The sequence below is a fragment of the Mesoplodon densirostris genome, chromosome 2 (genome assembly GCF_025265405.1).
Source record: "Mesoplodon densirostris isolate mMesDen1 chromosome 2, mMesDen1 primary haplotype, whole genome shotgun sequence".
NCBI lineage: Eukaryota > Metazoa > Chordata > Mammalia > Artiodactyla > Ziphiidae > Mesoplodon > Mesoplodon densirostris.
Window position 1 is genome coordinate 117,193,259 of NC_082662.1, and position 6,080 is coordinate 117,199,338.

The following is a 6,080-nucleotide window of genomic DNA, read 5'->3' on the forward strand; positions in this document are numbered from 1 at the left end:
CCAGAAAAATTTCCCTTGGTTGAGTCGGGCAGTGACTGGCTGGGATGTTCACCAGATCTGTGTCTTCTGCTTCCCAGGCTACAGCTGGATTGCTTTTCCCACCCCTGAGTTAGGCAAGGAAACTGTGGCTAAGTTCTGGTCAATGGACTATGGGAGGAATGAGTGCATGCCACTTTCAGGGCTGGCCCCTAAAGTCTCTCTGGTGACCTTCCACACTCTCTCTCTTTTTGCAAATAAATTGGAAGCCCAGATGACAGTACCATGAGATGTAAGCAGCCTAGGTTCCTGAATGACTGGGTGGAGCACAGCCTTGCCCTTCATCCTGGGTGCAAGTGATGCTTTGTTTGGAAAGCTCCTAAGACTTCTGGGGTAATCAGTTACAACTGTTTTTTGTTTTTACTTTTTTTTTTTTTTTTGGCTGCATTGGGTCTTCGCTGCTGTGTGCCACAACTCTAGTTGTGGTGAGCAGGGCTACTCTTCCTTGTGGTGTACGGGCTTCTCATTGAGGTGGCTTTTCTTGTTGTGGAGCACAGGCTCTAGGCTGTGGGCTTCAGTAGTTGTGGCCTGTGGGCTTCAGTAGTTGGGGCATGTGGGCTCAGTAGCTGCAGCATGTGAGCTCAGTAGTTGCAGCTCGTGGGCTCTAGGGTGTGAGGGCTTCAGTAGTCATAGGCATGGGCTCAGTAGTTGTGGCTTGCAGGCTCTAGAGTGCAGACTCAGTTGTTGTGACGCATGGGCTTAGTTGCTCTGCGGCATGTGGGATCTTCCTGGACCAGGGATTGAACCTGTGTCCCTTGCATTGGTGGGTGGATTCTTAACCACTCCACCACCAGGGAAGTGCTGTTAACACTGTTAATGTTACTTTCCCTATCACATGGGCTAAGTGCTCCATCTAATGTTATTTTCATATTATATGGGAATTATCTCTTTATGTATCTATCTCTTCCAGTACACTACTTTGGAAACATCTTAAGGGGAAACACTTTTTCTGATCAATCTTTATGTTTGGTATATTAAGTACACAATAAATATTTGTTGACCTAGAAAATATATCAATGGCTTACTAAATACTAATATTGATAATATGTTTTGAATGCTTATATGCAAAAGGCACATTATCAAGCACATATTCATTGCTTTATATAATTCTAATAATTCACAAATGTTAATTAAGTGGTTACCATGTATTGTGTATTGGGCTCTGAAAGAGGCACTGGGGATACATTAGTAAACAAAACAAAGTCCCTGTTTGCATAGAACATAAATTATACTTTGGGTAATCAGATAATAAACAAACAAGAAAAACTCTTAGAATGTCAGATGGTAAAAGTGCTTTGGAGATATATGAAGTAGCATAAGAAGAAGAAGAGTTAATGGGGGTTAGGAGATGTGGCTATCTTAAATGGGTGATAAGGGAAGACCTTGTGGGGATTATAACATATGAGTAAGGTTGAGAGGAAACAAGTAGTGGTTATCAGGAGGAAATCATTACAAACAGAGGGAACTGCAAGGACAAAAGCCTTGAGTAGGAATCTGCTCACAATGCCTGTACAAGGTACATAGTATCTTCATTTTGCATAGAAAGAAATTGAACCCAGAAAATTTAAGTAACTTATCAAAGAACTTATAAGTGGCACATTCAAGGTTTGAACTGAAATCTTTTGGATTTAAAAGCCCATATTCATTCTGATACACTCTCCTGCCTGTGACTTTTACTAGTTACACTAAAAGTACACACACACACACACACACACACACACACACCATTCTAAAAGAACTGTCATGGAAGGTCATGATGAATGGCTTTCCTAATACCAATACTTTCTATGTGACTTCTTATTCAATAGAGACTAGAAGGGTGAAGCTAGGGTTTCTGCATGTAGCCTCTCCTTCACTAAACAGATCACCTGCCAGACTTAGAAGTGGACTTTGGTGTAATGAAATTGCAGCTGTGAGCTCTTCTGGAAGCTGCATGGTAGAGCTGGATGTTTTGATTTTTCTGAGCTGCAGAAGGAGAGGCTTTCGTGTTGAGTGGAAGTTATAGCAGCTTCTCAGTTCTGGAGCTTTGCCAGTAGCAGCTGAGACCCTGTGGATATTGCAGTGGCTGCTCTCTTGCCAGGCCAAATTGGCAGTTTTATTCTGGGAGTTGCTCTTGGAGGCTGAGCCTAGAGCCTCATTCTCCAGCCTATACCCTATATTAAATCCCTTTCAGGCGTCCAGTTTGTTTTAAGTTGTACATATATAGCTTGCTCATCTATTTTGGTACCATGATTCAAAGTCCTTTTCAGCCATAGTATTCTAATTACCATTCTGACCTTGCTTCCTATTATAGTAGACATGCCTTCCTTGGACTCTGCTACACTGAACTCCATCATTATCAGGGAGCTTATTTCAGAAGTGATATCTTCACCTTTGCCTATTTCTATTATGCTTCACAAAGATGCTTGGACTTTTATCACTAATGTATTTTTCACTGCTATGTGTGGAAAGGGGTGTCCTCCAGGTCCTCTTGGGAGATATATTCAGAGTGTATGTGAGTGGGTCATATGTGATAAATCCACTTCAGCAATCTCATTTATATTAATCTTTGAATCTTTCCACTACATTATACCAATAAATAGTTGCTATCTCAACCTAATTTAACCCAGGCCACTGTTGAGTATAATTTTTGATCCTCCAAGAGAGCAACTATTTAGGACCACTCCTAGCCGCTTGTATTCATACACTGAATCCAGAATCTCTACCAAATGAAACTATATCAATTAATTTAGCCCCAAAGAAAATTACCTTCCTCCACCTCTAGTCTACTATCCTCAGCAAAATATCCAGGTTTTTGCTATCATAAATTCATAAATGTAAAAAATTCTCTTAACATGTTATCCTTCCTTTTCTGGGTTTTGCAGTATTATTGGCCCTCTACAACATATTGAGATAGTCCTCTCAAAGTAAGATTAGTTATTACTGCATTCTGTTAAGAAAGAAGCCCAACCCAGACCTCTGGATATTGGAAGCAACATATATCACATTGGTTGCCCTGTTCTGACTCAATAACTGAACTACCCATAAAGCTGTTATCTTTGAGAGAGTCCCTGAGGAAGGAAGAGTTCTTCAGCTGGTCTAGGCTAGAGTACAATCAGTTCTGTCCTTGGTTTTTATCACCTAGTTTACCCAAAGGGTCCAAAGTGCTGAGGCTGATTAGGATGTTCTGTGGATGCTGTAGCAAGCCTAGACAGGAGAATCACAGTCAATGACCCTAGGGTTTTGGAGTAAACCTATGGCCTCTTCAAGTAACTACCATCTTTTTGCAAAAGCTCTTGGGTAGCCTTGCTCAGGTAGTCACTGAACACTTGAACATGACACACCAGAGACCTGAGCTGTTCATCATTAGCTGGAAGATGTCTGATCCACTAATCAAGAACTCATACCATCACCAAGTGGAAGTGATTACGGAAGATCTGACACCTGAAGGTATGAGTAAGTTGAATAAATAATAACTGGCTCATATTCCTCTCTCCAACTTCTCTCTCAACGAACAACTATGGCCTGGTGGTGAGTTCCCTATGACCAGTTGACAGAGGAGGAAAAAGTCTATCCTGGCTTAAATATGTCAGTGTCAGCTGGAGGTGACTGTTGCAACACTGTAGCCCCATCTGGGGAGTACTTGAAGGACTGTGAAGAAGAGTTTTGCCAGTGACAGAACTTTTAGTGGCACATCTAGAGGTCCACTTTGACTGGAAGATGAGATATCCAGAGATGAATGTCTACTCTGATTCATGAGCAGGGGTCATATGGTCTGGGGGTTGGAAATAAAAAAATTAGGAGATTAGGAAAAAGTTGCATGGGGGGACCTCTCTGATTGAACCCAGAGCATGAGAGTATTTGTGTCTCATATGAATGCTCACCAAAGGCCTTGCTGAAGAAGAGGATCTCAATAATCTGAGGGACATGATAACTTGCCTTAGGTGAATGTCAGTCAGCTCTTTCCCTGGCTTCTCCACTGATTGCTCTAAGGGTTCATGTAAAAAGTGGCATTGGTGGAAGATGCAGAGTTAAGTATGTACTCAGTTATATAAGCATCTGCTCACCATGGCCAGTCTTGACACTCTTAAGTGCCCAGCCTGACAGATACAGAGGCCAGACAGAGTTTGATAAAGTGCCAGATCCATGGGGGGCCAGCTTGTTACATGGTAGTAGAGTGTTTACATTAGATCTCTTCCATTCTGGAGAGGGTGGTTATTCTCCTCAATGAAATAGGTAATTCATTCATTCAAAAGTATTTATTAAGCACCTACAATGTACCAGGCACAGTTCGAGGTGCTTGGGATATATCAGTGAACAAAAAGGACAAAGGTTATTGCCCTTAACTTACTTTCTAGAGGCCTGACATACAATAAGCATAATAAATAAGCAAATTGTATAGTATATTTTAAAGTGATAAGCGCTGTGGAGAAAAAAAGTAAAGCAGAGTAAGGGAGATTGGGAGTGCTTAACTTTTTATCATGGAAATTTGAAACACAAAAGCAGAGACCAGTATAAACCCTCCTTCCTCCTGTAATGTACCTACCATCTAGCTTCAGAAGTGGTGCTCACATGACCAATCTTGTTTCATCTATACCTCTATCCTATTCCTGCCCACCCTCTCATTACTGGATTATTTCAAACAAAAGCATATCATTTAATCTACAAATACTTCAGTGTGAAGTAAAAAATGAATATTTTTTAATAAAAACATAACCACAATACTATCATTTATATCCAAAACACATAAATTCTTCAAACACATAAATTATCCAAACATAATTTCTTTATATTAATGTACAAATTTCCTTTAGTATTTCTAAGTAATTCCTTTTTAACTTAATTTGTTTGAGTCCAGCCTCACTTATTCCTTTTGACTGACATGTCTCAAGTCTCATTTAATTTATAGGTCTTCCCTCTTTCCTTCCTTCCTTCTTTCCTTCAGTCATTTGTTTGTTGAAGAAACCAGGTCATTTGTCCTGTAGAATTTTTCCATAGTTTAGATTTTTCTGATTGAAATCCCATGGTGCTATTTAACGTAGTCCTTTGTCCCATTTATTTCCTGTAAACTGATAGTTAGACCTAGCGACTTGAGTGGATTCAGTTTTGATATTTCAGGCATAAATACTTTGTAGGTGGTATTGGGTAATTCCATCAGGAGGCATATAATATTAGGCTGGTTTTTGTATGTCAACTTGATCAGTAGCATGAAACATTCACACAAAATAGTCGTTTTCTATTTCTTTCAGTCTTTCTTCATCTATTGGAAGAATTTTTCTAACGTCACCTATTTGATAACTCAAAGATACAGCTCCTACAAGAAAGGCAGCTCTGTATCCTTTGAGTAGGGAATAGTATTAAGAGACTACAACATGTGCAATGGGTGCTCATTGTTATTGAGTTGTTAATTATTTCTAGACATTTCCAGTGGACAGAACTAGGAAATAAATATATTTTTTTAAAAGGCAAGGTTTGTCGTCAGTTTGTACTAACATTTCCAATTCAAATTTAGGTTTTTGGGATTACTTAAAGTTACTTAACTTTAAAATTTTATATTTGTATTTCTTGTCTCCAATGTTAAAAATCTTTGTCCCTAATAACATTAACATAATTAACTTTTGCTTTTGGAAACTCAGTCTAGAGCCTGCTTCTTCAGGTCTTCTAATGATTTTTCTAAGTAGTTAATATAAACTTTTAAATTTCTTTATCTGTAAATCACTTGGACTGGATTCTTCTGCCTGCAACTGAATCTTGACAGTGTAAACAGTGTAAGCAGGAGGGATGGGGTTATGCATTGCCTGTAAAGTACACATGCAGCCACTCATAGTGAAACTAATTGATGCAGCTGATTCCCCAGTGGGAGAATTGTTGAAGATGTATTAAACAGAGACCTGAGTCACTTGGTCCTTTCTGTATAGATGCAACTCCCAGTTCTCCAAAATTTGTGCTTCTGTTTTTCAGCAGCAGTCCTTCTCCCTCCTTATTCCTTTCCCCTAAATCACACCCTAGGGAACACATTAGGTTAGGCTCAGAGCAGGTACACAGGCTCTTCTTTTAACCATGGA